The sequence below is a fragment of the Lepeophtheirus salmonis genome, chromosome 13, assembly GCF_016086655.4.
Source record: "Lepeophtheirus salmonis chromosome 13, UVic_Lsal_1.4, whole genome shotgun sequence".
Lineage (NCBI taxonomy): Eukaryota > Metazoa > Arthropoda > Copepoda > Siphonostomatoida > Caligidae > Lepeophtheirus > Lepeophtheirus salmonis.
This window is the reverse complement of record NC_052143.2, coordinates 45,935,421-45,954,249: the sequence shown is the minus strand read 5'-3', so window position 1 is coordinate 45,954,249 and position 18,829 is coordinate 45,935,421. Positions and strand designations below refer to the sequence as shown.

At 29.1% G+C, this 18,829-nt stretch overlaps 2 long non-coding RNA genes across 3 annotated transcripts; one reads left to right on the top strand and one right to left on the bottom strand.

Annotated features, from left to right (window-relative positions):
* Nucleotides 1-2: 2 nt before the first annotated feature.
* LOC139906961 (uncharacterized) lies at nucleotides 3-13,110 on the top strand. Its single transcript, XR_011783236.1, has 3 exons — nucleotides 3-535; nucleotides 12,667-12,826; nucleotides 12,988-13,110. It is a non-coding gene; the product is annotated as an uncharacterized lncRNA (long non-coding RNA).
* LOC121128636 (uncharacterized) lies at nucleotides 12,834-17,530 on the bottom strand. Of its 2 annotated transcripts, XR_011783235.1 has the most exons (6): nucleotides 17,372-17,529; nucleotides 17,193-17,291; nucleotides 14,394-15,577; nucleotides 13,410-14,337; nucleotides 13,219-13,357; nucleotides 12,834-13,157 (listed from the first exon to the last, which is right to left on the bottom strand). It is a non-coding gene; the product is annotated as an uncharacterized lncRNA (long non-coding RNA). The 2 variants fall into 2 exon arrangements; XR_005868228.2 differs by having other exon boundaries at nucleotides 13,410-15,577; nucleotides 17,372-17,530.
* Between the last annotated feature and the right edge of the window lie 1,299 nt (nucleotides 17,531-18,829).

The following is an 18,829-nucleotide window of genomic DNA, read 5'->3' as shown; positions in this document are numbered from 1 at the left end:
ATTTATGTAGAATGATCATTCCTTATTTCCTCTATTCACTGCATTTGAAGAACACGGGGGGACGGTCTAAAAATGCATTTTTCATGTGCATTTAAAATATATAAATATGTTCATTGTGAATTCACAAAAAAAAAAAACACATATATTTTAATCACCATAAAGTCATAAAAGGGTCTGCTTTATTAAATTATACATGCATACCATATCAGTAGCAGCAGCTGATAATGTTTTATGTTTGACTTTTTTCATCATATAATGTGTAATGGGTTTATATTCATATAGTGATTTGTGACGCCGTTATCCGAGTAACTTAAAAATGTGCTCTGTATTTTATTGTCAGCTTTCGGTTTCATTCATGTTATCTCTCTCTTATTAGTGCTTCGAACTTGATTGGACAACTACAGAGTGGGGACACACAACATGCAGTAGCATGATTCCTAATTTTAGGTTTCCACAATTAATTCTTCATTTTTTTTCAACTCTGCTCTTCAGCTTTGAATGTCCCATCACATCCACTCATTTAAGTATTACCAAGGTATAGATTCTCAAACAGCATTAAATAATCGAATAGAGCCTTTAAGTGTACTTATTAAGTCGAATTTGATCATTATTTTATCCATTTTAAAATATAAAATTTTTATGTAATTGGTTAAGTAAATGAGAGCTTACAAAATTAGACTGTTACTTGCAAAACTGCCGAGAAAGAAAATTGCCCAAGGCAGAACACATTAAATTTTATCAGAATATGGATTTTAAAAAATATGCATAAAAATATATTTTTCCAAAATATATAATCAGGTTTGTCCACAAGATTATATATTTTATATACTCTTTTTTTTTTTTGGGGCTAGGCTTTTGGAATTTTTTAATTTAGAAATATTTTTTAATCAAAAAAATTTAGAAATATTTTTTTAATCAAAAATCCATAGTTATTCATAGAAAATTAAAATTTTTGGAAAAAATTTCAAAAATCTATAGCTCTTCTCAATAAATTAAATTTTTCGAAAAAAAATTAGAATATTACTTTTTCACTTATTCTGCATAATTTGCCTGAACTACTTATTTTTTAAAGAAAATAAATCTTTAAATTAAATTATCATTCCAAGTTCATTTTTCCATTTCAAATTGTTAGGTTTAACATGGAAATATGGGAATGAAATGTTTGACAATTTTAAATAAAACTATGTATTTCAAAACTTTTTTTTTAATAGCATTATTTTTATTTTACAAAAGCTTCATAAACATACTTAGGTTCTTGAAAGTTCCTAGATAGCCTCAATCTATTTATATATATAAAGAAAATAAATACCTTCAGAAAAATTAGAAACACATAAAATTTTAAACTAATAAGTCTTTGGAACAAAATAATATTTGAGACACATGTATATTCAGCTAAGTTTTTTCATTCTGGGAATTTCTTTAATAATCAAAAAATGAAATTTTTTTTGTTAATTGTTAAAAATTAATATGAATTTGAACCATTCTTCTTTATTTTCAATCAACCCTATTCAAAACGGCAAAAAATATATTGCAATTATAAGCTTAATATTGTAAACTTAGCCTTTTAATTATAATAATAAATGAAACAAATACATTTCCAAAGTACTAAATTGTCTTTAAAAAACGACTTTTTTTTATTTCAGGGAATTTCAAGAGTTTGATAGGTTTTGTAGTTATAAGTAACTTTGTATGTTCAAAAGCTAAGTAAAGATTTGTGGTTTTTGGTGATAATATTCTATAAAGAAAAATATTTATAGAGGAACTAGAGAGGAAATTCTATTGAATACAGTCATAACATTAATAGCAATTAATTTTTTATGATACATATTGCAAAATTGCCTAGAAACAATTATAGAGCAATAGCAATTTGTATTCGTACATAGCTAAAATATTAATTTAATTCATTTTTTATAATGGCTATTAAAAGGGGTTTTATGGAAGGACTCTATTTTGTTCTTTTGTCATTGACAGTAATGATCTGGAAAAAAAAGAGCCCTATTGTTACTACTCCCTTATTCCTTGATGTTAAAGTCAGAATACCCACTATAACTTAAGTATATAATTCACTACTAAATAGAATAATAGTTTCGATTTGATAATAATTAATTGCAGAGCTAATTATTTCCGATGCTTGAGAAAATCAAAGCAAAAGTTAAAAGCTGCAGATTTAACAATAGAATATGTACCATAAGTGATTTATAATGAGGATTCATAATTATAATTAGAGCACTTAAACTAATTAATTGAAATTAAAATTAAGTACGTACACGTATTTTCATTATCTTGTGGTAAGACAACATTTCCTTCCACGTCAGATCAAGCATGATCTCTGTTTTTGACACTTGTTTCTGAATTAACTGAACACAAAATATATATTTTAGAAGTAAATATTCACGCATGCATTTTTCATTCAAAAGGGACTCGAAATCAACGTGTACTTATCTAATTATGTCATTCTTCCGAATTGCTTAGGTATTCTTTATTTAATAGTAGGAAGTTGTTCATAGGCCTAGAGTTAAGTAGTTGGAAATGAAAAAAAAAAAAAAAAAGGAGAAGGCTAGAGCGAGGCATATGGTACAATCGAACATCAGCTGCCTGTTATATGATTGAGGGGTTGGGGGAGAATGTGATTTTTTTCTATAGCTGCTATCAATTTTATTTTATCCTTTAAGAGAGAAATTCTAGGTTCATATAAAGTAATCACTAGTACATGAACTCATGAAAGACGGAGAGCAACAATGAGGACTTGTGGGGGAGTTATAGGTGTCAGTCCTTGTTGAGCTCGGTGTAGAATTGAGGATCTATATCGGAGTCATTCTTGCCTATATGCCCTTGCTATGTTAGGAGTAGGATTTGTGTTTATTTCCTATCTCACACCAGCTTAGAGCTGATCTAATACAACGTCATGACATTGATATAAGCTAAATATTCTTTAAAAAAACAAAAAAAGACTTATTTAAATCATACTTGATGATGACTTCTTTGTAAAGAAATCAAAACGGGTTTGAGAAGAAAAGAGGAGTAACAGATATTGTACTACTGAATTAAGACCCGGCCGGTAATATGTTTTATGGGCCTGTAAGAATTACTGCTATAAGGAGGAAACCCTTCTAAATTTAAAAAAAAACATTTATTGCAGAAAAATATTGTAATTAAAATTTGGAGGTCATACATTTCAGCGTGGTTCTTTTTAGCAGGGCTCTTTTGGGCGCACTTTTTTAGCACAACTTCTTTTCTGCATCGCTCTTTTCAGTGCAATCAAAATTTTCCATGTTTATGTTGACTTTCATGCATAAATAAATACATTAATAGAACATTGATACCAAAAACTATATTTATTTATATTTCATGTTATTTAATTTCCAAAATTTAGTCAAAATATTCTATATTCTGTTTCAATTTTAGCCAGAAATGGCAATATGATCCGTTTGAATTTATCAGAATTATCGTTATATTCCTAATATCCATAGAAAAATAAACAAACGAAGTTAAATGCCTCTTTTCAGGAAGCATTTGGTTATACTGGATCTCCATTCACCCATCGTTTCCATTCCCAATAATTAATATTATTCTATTTGGATATCCTAGTCATATGCCATCTGATCCTTGCTTCAACTTCATATTCTGTTCAAGGGATCTCGGTTTCTTTAAAGGAAGGATCTTTCATTGTGCAGATGTCCCTTCACATCAAGATCTTTGATCTTGTGAATCATCGCCTCTATGCTCAAGAATACATCAATTCCTCCAGATCTTGTAAGGAATCCTCGTATACTTCTATAAGAACTAAGGATTTTCATAAAAAGATAGAATAATTGACTGAAATATCCAGTGAGGAATATACAATTATCTATCATCTTCCATTCACAGCTCCTTTAATTAAATTATTGAGTATATTCCTCCTTAAGTCGACTTTGATTTGTCTCCTACTCTAAGAAAACATTCATTGATAATAGTCCTGAAATGCAGAAATCATTCATATCTATTACATTGATATGATGTAGTTTTTGATGTGCGGCTTATATGGATAATTTTATTTCCTGAGTATCATTTAAATATTTGCAAAAATATATATCTCTAAAGAAATAATAGTCAAAATCACAAGTCATACTTAAGAAATCATATTTACTTATGTTAGCAAGATCATTACTCTAAGTTCTAAATTTTTTATATTTAGGCTAAATGACGCATTAAGATCTTATTCATAGTTTGTTTGTTTTTTCACACGATCATTTTATCTTTACTACATAATATCCAATTATTCTTAATATATCACTTAATTCTTTACTATTTTGATGTCTTTTATGACAAAAATATACCTAGTATTAAAAAAATAATAATGATAACTCTGAACTAAGTTCCTCAGCTCTACATCTATCAATAACTTTTTGAAGTGTACATTCTTTTTCTTCTATGGCCATAAGTTTTTCCTCGTTTCTTCATCCCGAAGTCCCACAATTAATTTAACTTTGATATTTTCTTCGAAACAGTCTTTATTATCACATCTTTCATTTAATTCGGCACGATTTGCAGTTCGAGTCACTTCTACATAGAAGTCCTCGAATGATTGACCTTCTTTTTGATATAAGGAATGGAATTTAACCTTATCAAGAACGATGTTATATTGAGAGCGAAAATATTTCCTCAATTCTTCTAAAATTTCAGGAATGGATAACACTGTGTTTTCTTTAATCCCAATTGAGACTCTTAATTTCTCCCTCATTTCTATATCCATGAATGATCTTAAATTCGCTAGCTGTTTTGCGTGAGAGTAGCTATCAACTCCTGCTAGTTGCCTGTAGTCTTCAAAACTGGGTTTCCATTCAATAAACTCATTCAAATCCATGCTTCCTCTCAATAGTTCCGGTTCCTTATATGCAATTTTTCCGTATACTTTACACTCTCCATCCTTTGAAGGCAGATGCTGATGCTCCTTGCCAGCTAATTCCTCCATTTTTTTCGTGAGTTCCTTCATAATTTCTTCATCCATGCGATCTCTTTCTTCCATGAACATCAAGATATCCTCTTGTTGCTCCTTTGTTTCAGACTTCAACTCCATTAATTCTAAAATATCCTCTAAGATGTGTAATCTTCCACGGGCCCTTTGATGAGAAATTTCTACTAATTCCATTCTGTTTGAACGCTTCAGTTCATTAATGCTCCTTGTGACATGACCTTTGTATGCCTTAACTTTTGATTTTATAAAGTCAAACTTCTCACTTTTAAGTTCTTCCATTATGTTTCTTAAGATTGGTTCTTGTTTATCGACTGCGCCATATGATATACGTGGATATGAGATATATGAGGATATGGAGTTTATGTATATACTTTATTCTACACGCGGAGAATCCAGAATGACTCTCATATTAATATATTATTATACACAAAACACATACGGAACATTTATACATAGGTCACCAAACCTATAGCTATGCATATATATAACACATATACATAAATGACTCTGATGGGGTCAATCAAAGTTACATTGTATTTAAAAGTAGACTAACATATTAATTAACGCTTGTGTAGAATAATCACTTTATACACAGTTTGGTACGTCCAAGGTATTTACCTAAACTATATGAGGTATTATCCCTTCTTAATGAAGATAAACAATATTAATGCCATCACATCTCCAGAGATCTTTTTATTAAAAAAATTATCACGTTAATACAATACTTATATAAATTGTTTTATTATATATATATGATTACATTTTTAGGTGGCTTCAGAAACTTATGGGGCTAGCAATGCCCCTCCCTAATTCAAATAATAAAAATAGTCAAAACTGAAGGATATAGTTGATTGAAGAAAAAGTAAATAAGTTTAGTAAATGAGGAGATAATTTAATACATGAGTCAAAGAATGAAGTACGGGTTTCACATGTTCCATCAGTAACATGGATAATCAAGAAATTTTATCTAAAAGGAAGATAAACAAATAGAAATGACTATGTAGCTCAACAACAGTGAGCACTTATCAAAAATGAGAAATTAGAATGGTAAAAGTATCATGGGACACTTTATTTTCATGCAGTTTCCATAACGCAAGCTAAAAAAAATGATATTCCCAATTCTTCCGTTCCCTTAGAGGAGGAGCACACGAAGTATACAAAAGAGATAAAGGACTTTATTCTAATTTACCATAGATCAACTAAATTCAGTTAAGAGTGGAAGAAGTCAGATATCTTCTTAGTCCACCGATTTGACCATCGAGTCTTATTCACATCTTTTTATCCCTTCAACACCTCTCTAAGAGATTGACCGCAAGCAAGCGAGGAAGCGGGATATAGAAACAATAAATAATATTAACTTCATGAGATAGGGCTCCTGGTTATGACTGAGGCAATACTTGCAAGGCTATTCCACTGTGGGTGATACGTTAGTAAATCCAATACTTTTTAACCAGCCAACTTGTGATTGAAAGACAGATCCTAGCCCAGGACTAACTTTTAACAGGATATCCTCCACAAAGTATCAACTTTTCATTACCTTACTTTGTACTCCATTTCTCCTATTAAGATCTTGGCGAGATTTAACTTCACCGTTGAATTTCAATCTTTCATTTTTTTCTTTTCTAATTTGTAGGTAGTTTTTTTTTCATTACAAACTACTCAATTCTTTTCATAGCAAAACAATTGCTAAACTTAAAGCCATAAAACAAACTGGTTAAACTTTTCTGTTGGCTAGAGTCTTCCTTGTCTTATTATTATATTTTTCAAACGCAAGATATTGCGTTACTGTTATCATTTTCTGTCATTTTTCCTCATGGTTTATATAACTTTTTCTTCCCTCCGCCGAATTCCTCTTGCTAATTCTGTTAAAAAAATACATAATTGGAAGTTTTGATACTTGGTCTAGTACAATTTTTTTTTTCAGTTCGGCCTTATTTGATTTTTTTAGACCAATTTTTTGGTCTAACTTTATGAACAGATATTTTTCAGTTTCCCTTTATGTACCATTTTTTTTTCTCGGCCTCATATATTATTAGCGACTAAATTTCTTTTTTTCCTATATCAACTATCATTGATGTTTTTATAAAATTAAACAAAGATCTTACATTTCTGGTTAACCTTGAAAATCTAAAAAAGTACTCAATGTACTCTAGAACAAATATTGTGTACATACAAAATTCAGAATAACTCAGAATCTATACATATTACAAATTGAAATTATAACAATAAAATTAAAATACTTACATTAAAATTTAGATATACTTTTAATTTGACTTTCATAATACCTACAATCATTCTTAAATAAATAAGATAGGATTAAGTGTCCTCCAAAAGTTAGATCCAAAGGAAGATTAATGGAATCAATGGAATATTCTTTTAACTTGATAATCTATCTCAATCGATATTCGAAATCGTAGTTCTGTATTACAGAAGGGACGATGGGATGAATATTCCTCTACCCTATCTTTGTTTAAACTTCGTATGACGTCATTGTACCGTGTTCACAATTTGAAAACACAAATGACCTCATAAACAACTAATATGTAAAATCTGTCTATACCATTTTTTTCCTTTGAACCAATTTAGTCTGAGTTTTAGATTTGGATTGATCTAGACCGAACGTTTTTAAAGGACCGAAATACTTAAGTACAACAAAATTTATAACGGTCTCTGACCAGCCAAGATTTCCAGACCGAAAAACAACAATTATAGTTAGTTCAATATTCAAGTATATTCGACTCCCTTAGCTATCAAAAAAGTTATCACCTAGAAGGTTTACAACTTTGGATGATAAAAGTTCAATAAGGGAATGTTACAGGCATTATTGAGAAGTAAAAGTCGACGAATCTACGTCTTAAAATTACATGGGAGTTGGTGAAGTTTTGAATACGCCATTATGATGGTTGCAAGTCACATTCAGGGACTCTTATCCATTCTTCCAAAATATTTGACAAGTTGTAAGACCTAGGGGTTTGTGTGATTTGATGGAGTTGTAATTGTTATTTGGGAGGGTAATGTATGAGTCGACATGACGTCAAGACTCATACTTGGAACTGAGTTGCTTAAATGTCATATTAAACATAGAACACAGACTTGAATTAGACTCAAATTAAAAAGATTATTGATTCGATTTAAAGCCGAGTCCAAAGACTCAAGATCTGGCTCTGATTCATAAAAACTGACAAGTGGAACTTATTGATAAGGAGAAACGTATTTTTTACAGACCTACTCTATGAACATTAGAAACAATCATGATAGTTATTTCATTAAGACTGATTTATGGGAAAAATACACTAAAACCTCTTACGAACAATGATAAGGTAATACCTCGTCTTATATTATTTTTTTTTTACCAATTTTTTTTTTTAACTTTTATGACAGGCTTATTCTTTCTTTCATTCACAGTAGTACATAATTTCCTTAGCTCTACCTGCCATAGTTGTTACATCGATGAAAACACAAAAGAAGGAGATTTGTAGGTAACAATTGTTAACTTAAATAGCCTTAAGATAAAAGATGTGCGTGTATCAGGTTTATACATATTATATGTATGATAATTTTAGTTTGTTCATCTCATGTCCAAGAACTGTGAGATTTGTCTCAAAAAAGAAAAAGATTATTCAGAAATATATAGGGATATACACTTTTTAGTTATATTTATTTTAATTAATGCTATATTTTTATAGAATTATGAGTGAAGAAACAGCCACAAAATGTTATTGTATGTTATTTTTTCTTAGAAAAGCTCGGAGTAAAATGGACAGCCAATCTTACATGGTTTCTAACTTTTTGTGGATACCGCTTATCTTCAACTTGTTTCAAAGAACAAACATAACAGTAAATCAATTAAAGAAAATTTTCCCTAGAAACTGGTTTATGAAATCTAAAAAATGATAAGGTATGAAAAGTGTAGTATTTGACTACTTGATTTAGGGAACACATTACGGAGTAGTAAAATGATAAAGTACGAACGTTCTAAAGGTAAATCAAGGACTATATTAAAAGGGTTTCTTATGCACACTGAATATAAAAACTGAGGTACTCATAAAAGATTACTACAAAGTATACACATAAAATCATTAGTCACCGTGTCATAGATCCTGTCTAGATCTACTTGACATAAATGAAGAAGTATACACAATTTGATTATCTTACTTCAACTAATCTTTATTAGAGTCCTTCTATGAGACATATCCACACGGTATAAACAAAAAGAGCTCTAAGAGGTCCTTCAGTGCTCCTCTAGATTCTACACCAAGCTAAAAAAATCAATTAAAAACATTAATAAAGGAGAACTTGGAAATAAAAAAATTGATAAATGAGAGCATTTAAATGAGAAAATTCGAATAAATACATAATATAAAAAAAATTGAAATAAAAGCGTAAAATGAAGTAATTTTTGGGAAATTCCACTTTTATACAAGTACATATAATAATCAAAACTTAAAACATTTGAGTAATGATTAATACTACTAAAAGAAAAGTAAACTTCAGACACTACTTTGTTATTTAAAGAAGAGTTGATGCATTATCAGTATTAAAAAGAACAAGCCACACATTATGTATACGTGTACAGATAGGAGTAGGGGCTTCTACAGGCAGTAGGCTGGAGGGGCAAAATAGGTATTGATTTTTGATTTTTTTTTTCCAAAAAATTTAATTTTTCGATAATAGCTAAGAATTTTTGAAATTTTTTAACAATAATTATGGATTTTTGAAATTTTTTGACAATAATTATGGATTTTTGAAATTTTTTGACAATAATTATGGATTTTTAAAATTTTTTTTTAACAGTTAGGGATTTTTGAAAAAAACTTCCGAAAAATTAATTTTTTGAGAATTGTTATGGATATTTAAAGAAATTTTTCCCCCAAAAAATAACTTTTCTTAAACAGCTGTAGATTTTTGAAAAAATTTTCTAGAAAAATTAATTTTTCTATTTTTTTCAAAAAAATCCAAAATCTTTGCCCTCCCCAAAATCATTATTAATTTTAATAATATACTCCAGATGGAGTCTCGGTTAAAGTTTATTTGAATTTTAGCGATGAAGTAATTGTGCATTTTTAAAAACGGACGTACTTTGGAAAAGTTTGGACGACTACCCAAATCAAAGACAAAAGGAAGAATTGCATTGATTCCGAAAAAAGGAGATGGGACAAGTTATAGCCATTGAGGACCAATAACTTTTCTCAATTAATCATATAGGACTCTCTCTGAAGTATTAGCTAAACAGATGCAAACAGTTCTCGACAAAAAAACTGGGGTTGAACAAAAAAGATTTTCAAAGAATAGGAAAATTGCCGATGATTTGCGTAATACTCAAGCTGCAATTGTCACAGTGTCACAATATCATATAAAAATTTGTTCTAGACTGGTACAAAGGAAAAATTCGGTCTGGTTCGGTGAGAAAAAACCCCGTTATAGACCAATTTTACAGATAAATTCTTAATAACATGGCATCATATGTTTTTCCAAGTACAATGACGTTATACGAATTTCAACAGATATAGCTCGGATTAATTTTGATCCTGGCGTCATTTATATATATACAGTATTTGTTATAGAACTTATCGTATACTTTTGAGATTAAAAAAAAATGAATGACAGTTGATGTAGAACAAAAATTGGTCTCTCATAATTTATGAGACTGAAAAATCTATCCATGAAGTGAGAGCGAATAAACATTGGTTTACAATGTGAGATAAAAAAAAATCGGTCCATAGTCTGAGACTGCAGTTTGGACCGAAAAATCGGGTGTAGAAAAATCACTTAAGACCGAAAAAAAAAAAATTGGCTCTGGACCGAGTCTCAACACGTATATATATATTTATACCTAGGTATACACTTAGACACATATATGCACGATATATGTGGTAACCGGCCTTGAGGTGTACAATAGGTGCTACAAAATTATAATATTGTAGCTATAATTTTATATAATTCATGTAACTCATCAAAAACTGATGTGTACTTACGTGATACCTCAAATTCCCAAAAAGTAGTGAATATTTTAAAGATTTTTTTTTATAGAAAAGTATCATGTTTTTAATTTAACTTGAACAAAATATGTCTTGTTGAAACCCCTAACTCATGGTGATAAAATTATTTTAGAATAAGGCTCTAACTTTTTTTTTACGCTTCATATTCAGGGAACTATTTCTAGCTTTTTAATTGATATTTACGTTGCAAAATTGAATGATTATTTAAAAAAAATGATACAATACTTGATTGAAGTAATTATTTATTATCATTCAACTGTTTGTCATGTATTTCAATATGTTGTTTTTTTTTGGTTCTTTTTTTTTAACCCTGCTCAGTTACTGCGATATAAAAAGGAAGTTCACTGACAGAGGGTGTATATCAATATTTAATAATAAAATTATGGAAAAGAAATGCTAAATAAGTATAGGGTATAACCAATCCAAAGGTTTTGATATCAAATACTCAGAATTTAATTACTCTTAGTATACATATAGATTGGTATATGTAAACTTCTCTTTTTTTTGCAATCTTAGAAAAAACAGTGGTGTTAAGCAAATTCGAATTAACCTGCAGTTCAATTTCAACCAACTTTCAAAGTAAAGATATGTAAAAAAAAAGTTTTTTTCCTTTCAGATTTTGATATTAGCTAATTTTGGGCCCATGACCTTCTTATATTATGACCTTTAACCACAAAATTGAATATTTTGGTTAAATGTACAGGTAGTATCTATGTAAAAATGAAAATGTATACTAAATTTCATTTAATCTTGAGTTGTTTTGTTGTGGAATATCCCATATTTTACAAAAAATATACATTTTTTTTTAAATAAGCTTACAGATCTAGAATCTTCGTGTATGAACGAACGGTACAAAGATTTAATGTCTCTTTCCACCTATAGTTATGATTCCTTATATAATATTTGTATGTAAAGATTTCAACTAAAAAAACATTGGTACATTTGAAATCGATGAAGTCATAATAATACGGACAATCTATATTAATTAAGCAATGTTTATATGTATGTCTGTTTGATTTAAAAAAAGGAACTCATTTTTTTACAATAAGTTAGAACTGTGTAGATAATTGATCTAAGAAATAACTCTGGGATCGAGCATACGCGGGTTATTAAAAAAAGGAAAAGGAAATATATACGTATAGAGTTGTATAAAAACGGTATGTAAAAGGAATGAAATATTGCAGGCGTTTAGGTTAACTCATATTTATAGTTGATAATATTGTAGAGAAAAACGCGTGCGAGGAGGAGGGGGAAAAAAGACATATGGTATCATTGTTTAAAATACTGATGTGATTATCATCTGCCTGCTTTATTATGATTTTTGAGGGTATAACTAATGTATTTATTAGCAAAATATTTAATGAAGATATACTACGTATAATTGACTTCGACGTTTTTTATCCGTTACAGTAGATTTGAAAACGTCACACTCCATGAAATTGTAATTCATTATGAACCTTATTCTCAGAATAATAGCTAATGAAACGACAAAGTAGAATTTGAAATATATTTGAAGCTCAAAGTTTAAAAAAGAAGGCTTTAATTAAATATAATCTACATACCAAAAAATAAACCATTAAACATTTAAGTTAAATATACAAAATTAAACAATTAAAATCATATAACTATTAATAATAATAAATTATAAATACAGAATATTGAAATAATAGATTGATCCAAATAATATTTTCTTGTTTTGACATCGGAATTCAGTTAAATATGTCATAACTTTAGGTTGCAATACACAAGCGAGACGTGGAGTTTAATCAAAAAGATAATCACCCCTCTTCTTCATGTGGAAGTTGCTATATACAATTGTGCACAGGATAGATATATCTCTACCGATGAGATCTAACTAATTATTAATAATAAAGTAAATGTCAAAATCATAAAATTAGACAATAAATATACTAATAAAAAAATGTTATAAATAAATTCATCGTAAAGATTTAGAGCAAAAGCTAATTATGTAGTTATGTCCGGCGATATTACTCCCTATTAAGAGCATCAAAAAGATTTTTCCCCGTTATTTAGGTATGCTTATCTAACAACATACTATTATCATGATGGATATACACAATTGTTAATTATAATGCAACACCCAATGTAACTACCCTCGTTGTTGTGACCATTTAAACAGTTGTTTTTGCCTTTTATGAGTTTTCCGAACACCATTTCTTGGAGCCCATCAACCATAGCTAAGCCTTTAGTGATAAAAAGTAATATTTATTGACTATGTAATATTGGAAAACCTAATTATTATACCCAAGTCTTAAAGCGAAGTAAGTAGTCTCAGACAAACTAGTTGCAAACCATCCAAAGCTACTACCCCGTTGTTGTGACCATTTAAGCAGTTGTTTTTGCCCTTTACTGAGTTGTGTATCATAATTCTTGATATGTTTAGCTAAAATAGAATCATATTTTATGGTTAGATTTAAAAAAAATTGAATACTTACTGTGAGATAGTACAAAATTCAGAGTTCCATTTCGATATTCGTAAATACTTTTTACTGATAACTTGATCATCATTTGGTGTGGATGACTCAAAACATTTTTATATGTATTTCTATATATGACATCAGTACCAACATCCTCCATTAATTTAATGATGGTTCCTCGGGAAGGGATATGTTTACCCTTGTATTTCTCCATAAATTTTTTGAACGTAGATGATTAGCAATGGATAAGGTTATATTACATGCAATAAGCATCGTTGTGAGATCAAAGTTAAAGTCTGACTTGATGTATTCATCGTTAAATTGATTTTATAGATGATTATCCATAATCTTGTTATGAGATGAGGATAATGAGTGGCGTGTAATTCTAGACAGGGGACTAAAGGCACATTTATATCGACAAATCCGACAAACCATCTGTTTCTCATCCGGTAAGTATTTTCCAAATTCCTGGGCCTCCATTTTCATAAATCCAGACAGAAGGCGACGTCATTTTGGGGATTTTATTCAGTTCTCTATCGACTATCACCATCTCATATTATATTAATATTGAATAATAAAGGCGGGAATGATAACGTTCATGATTGATAGAAGATGTATTATATTTAGTCAATGATGCCATAAGTAATTCTTCTTTTCTCCTCGCACGCTTTTCTATTCTTACCAAAATTATCACCCTTACTCATATTTTATGGGCTCAGTTGTAACAACAGCCGTGAGTTGCTAAAACTCATATTAAAAAAGAAAAGAAAAGTGAAGTACTTTTATCATTATTATTTTATTCTTGAGGAAAGAACATTGAAGTATTGTATAATTATGTGTGAATGTACTTCTGAAAAACGCAAAGTATTACTGAGGATTTACTAGGAAGTTATATCTAGACATATTTAAGAAAATTTTGTCTGTTCGTCGAAGCTGTGTACAAAAGCTAGTATATGATAAATAAAAATATAGTTATGACATAAATATTTTTTGCATACGTACTCTGAAGCTTTGTGGAGTGTGGACCAATTTGTACAAAGAACCCCATTATTTTTAATGGATTTTTTCCCGATGAATGCTTATCTCATTGGCAACCAAAACATCGAAATTATTGGAAAGGAATCGAGAATACCAAAATTGCTCGAGAAAGGCTGCTCCAGTATCAGGACCATAAACAATATTCATAGTTTCAGCTACCTGGGTTGTTTTTCGCTTTTTACGTTTGCCCGCGAAAATGAATATTATCAAAATTATTTTGAAATTATATTTGAAAAAATTTAACTAATTGTAATTCTGAGTTTTAATTGGTTCGTATTATGAAAATCAGGTAATTCTTCAAATTATATTATGCAAGAAAACATTGTTTTAAACTCAATATCATAATTTAAAATTTGCAAAATTCTTTGATCGCAAATAACTCCACAGATAATAATGCTAGAGAGCTAAAATTGATGTCATCAAATCTTGTATCCTGCAATAACTCTAAATTGGTACGGTTTGTCTAAATTGTGTAATTGACATAGGATTTTCTCCGAAAAAATCAAGCGAGATATAGAATCCAAAATTTTTACCCAAATGCATATTTTAAGCCTATGACGTCTCAATATTTAAAAAAAAGTGCAAATTGAACCAGTGTAATGTACACACTTGCAATATTTTATAAATAAGACCACATTATTATTTCTTATATCAAAATATTGATATGATATATATCAGGGAGCACTGTATACTTCAGTAACACCATATGTCTCACTCCCGCTTTCTCCTCGACACGCCCTTACACTGATCCCATCTCCAGCTATGCTACATACTATGTGTAATCATTTACGAAATGTAATTTTTAACGATGATAAAGATTATTGGTCATCCCCCACTTATGTAATGATGCACAGGATATTTGCCTTTCAAAAATTATGTGATGTCATCATTTCTATATCAAAAAATTATAAAACGTTCCTGTTCGTTAAGGAAATCAATCTGAAATGATCCAACTATATCATGTTAGTAAAAATTCATATTTATTTCAGTTTTTTAAGTACTGGAAATGTACGAAAATATTTATTAATTAATATATTTTGATTTAAATATCTACTGTGGGAAGAAGTTGATGCAACAAAAAAAAATATATTCTTTGTCTTTCCTAACTCTTCCAAAAAGTTTAATTAATTTGATGAGTGTTGGTTGACCTAAAAAGATATAACACACAGGTATATTAAAATGCATATATATTTCTTATTTTTGAACTTATTTTTAATAATTAATATTAGAATAAAATATTGAGTTCGATATTATCTAGTTTTCTAAGATGAGCTCTTCATTAGTCTGTGTTTGAGGCCAGAGAAAGTTGCAAACGTTTAAAAAGACTACCCTTGACATCTTTTTTTAGAAATGCATTCTTTGAGTAAAATTAATTTTTGTATCATGGTCTTATGATGATTTTGATATCAATTACGACCTCCAAAAACACACTTTATTACGGCATTTTTCAATGACATTAAATGAGTTAGAGTAGGGTCAAATGGATGTGTTTTAGTTTTCGTTGTAAAGCTCTGCAGTTTTAAAATTATTTAACTTGTAATTAAATACCTATATTTAATGAAAAAATTTCACAAATTTAGACATCTACAACTCAAGCAAAAAAATTAGGTAAAACTTTTGTATAGGTTAATTTTTTCCCGTTATATGATTTTTATCTTATCTAAATTAGGTTAGCTAAAAAATAATTTTCTCTAACGTGGGTCAAACAAAGCTAATATAGGTAAAATTAAATTAATATAAAATGGCTATATCAACAATACTTGAAAATGGGCTTTTTTTAAATGCTCAAGAAGAAGGCAAGATCAAGACATATAGTACTTCCAAATTAAGACCCTTGTTAATGCTACCTGTTATATGATAAATGTGGGATAAAATAAATTACTGCATTAAAAATGAGAACTTTCTACATTTAAAATAGCATTAGTGCAGGGTTAATATTGTAACAGCACGATTACAATTTAAATAATGAACAAAATAGAAGTAAAACACAAAATGGAAAAAGCTGGAAATACTCAAAAAAAATATATGACCTTTTCTGAACAAATGATCAAAATTTTAAATCATGGATTCAACATCTACTATGTCAACCAATAAACATGCTCAATGCTAGTATATAGCTAGAGATGGGACTTGTGTAAGAGCACAAGGAGAAGATGGAATAGTGTAGGTTGGCATGTATCTAGCCCGTTTGCCTACGTAATATCTTACCTTAAATACAAATAGGCAATTTTGGGTTCAAATCATAAGTATTACCTTGTTTCAACGTCTCATATGTCAAAAGACACTAAAAACAAATATTATTGGTGATTTTTAAGTAGATATACTTTTAAAATAAATTTTTTGCAATATTTCACTTCCTGTTTAGTTCTGAGAGGTTTTTAATAAAACTGACATTTTTGAGTGCGGAGCGCTACGTAAACTTCAATTCCAGAACCTACTTATTTATTCTACATATTCCGTTATGTGCTTTGTGTCTTTGCTTCTGGGGGGACAAACCAATATTGTATAAGGGTTTCCTTTCGAATCTAAGTCAATCAAATATATCCGTATATATACCAAGTATATAGGTAGTTTATATTTTGTGATATTCTTGGCTAGTTAATTTCTTACAGGGCTATTTAAAATTAAATCATTGACTGCCCTTGTTTGCTACATTAACGACCATCGAGCTATTAGCTTAATAAAGTATCTGACAAATTTTAGTAATAGTTTTATAGCAACCTAATCACTCAAATATTAAAACTATAATTTAATTCAACTTACATTTATATATAAAAACCATTAAATAATTGCATAAAATGCCAATAAGAAATAGGCAATCACGAAAAAGGCACACACGCCCATAAACGCAAGTCCAGCAATCTGTATTGAAATGGAAAGTGTTAAACATAATATAAATTTGAAATAATTGGTATCATATAGAAATAAATATGATTATATACAAGACATTGTTTTGATTCCATTTTGTTGCTCCTCCTGGATTCACGACCAACTATTTTTACTTTTAAAATTGAATAATAATGAAACACTTACAAATAATGACAATATTTTATATATTTAATTATTATCAATGATAGAGTGTAAAATGTACATGTACTCAGCATACGTTTCCGTTCCGATAACTTGTATTTATAAGTTTAGGAGAGACCAAGGATTTTTGTTTGTTCTTTTACATCTCAAAAGATACAACATTTTGTTTTGTAATAATACGCTTAGTCTTTAAAGTTGTTTTTTTTTCAGTAAAATGATATCATTTGAATTATTGAATAAGTATTGAAACACATATTTTGTACAAATAAATTCCAGCCAAAAAAAAAAGGAATTTATCATTGAGTGCAGAATCTAAAATTGATCTTAGTTTTCTCTCAGTTATCTGAATTCTAAAATATCTGGGATTATAGTAATTCGGGACTATTATCGTTCAGAGTCATTTTTTCTCCTAAAACAATCCCTAAATTAAAAGTAGGATTAATGAAACTTAGGTAATTAAAAAAAAAAGCGACACTCTTCTATAAACCCTTATAATTTATTCATTATACATATATTTTTTTAAATTATACATTGAATAGTTTTCTATAATGTAAGTATAAAATAAGGAAGAAATTCGCCATATTTTACATTTTTACTATCTGAAAGGGGAAAATGTATCGAAAGCGACCAAGAAAATTTGCAATGAAAAATAATTTGAAAAACAATCCCAAATATAAAATTTTTTCGAAAAAAGTCCAAACCTATGCACAAAAAATTAAACCTTTTGGAAAAAAACTTAAATTTTTCAACTTTTATACTCTTTATGCAACTTTAGTTTCTGAAATGACCTTTATTTTAAGTAAATCAATCTTACAATAAAAAAGTTTAACCCCTATTTTCGCTTATATTTTTTTCATCCTGACCAAAACAATTTCTAGCAAAAAGCCAAAACTGTGGCTAGAACCTATAATTATACGTTCTAGCTATAAGTAATTATTTTCTTCGTTTTTATATTATTCAATCCTAGCTATAAAGATAACTAGGACTGAAAAACCAAAGTATCGGTTTGAATGGTAAAATAGATTGGACTGGAAAAAAAAACTTAATGTGGGGACAGATGAGGCAATCAGTCCTAGGGCAGGGCTGATCCCAAACTCAGTTAGAACATAAGGATAATAATAAGAAGAGCAACGAGGAAGATATGCGTAGTAAATTGTGTGTAAGCATTTCAGTGAACCCAACTTTAATTTCCATTTTTCATTGGGACACTCACGTGTACATTATAGACATCATTGTTACATGACACTACTCTGATAAATATATGAGGGTTACAGTTATTTATACTATTAATATTGAAGTTTAAAACAGTACTTTAAATATACACATAATATTCAAAATAAGAGGAGGGGAAGAAGGAAGGAAAGAAGAAG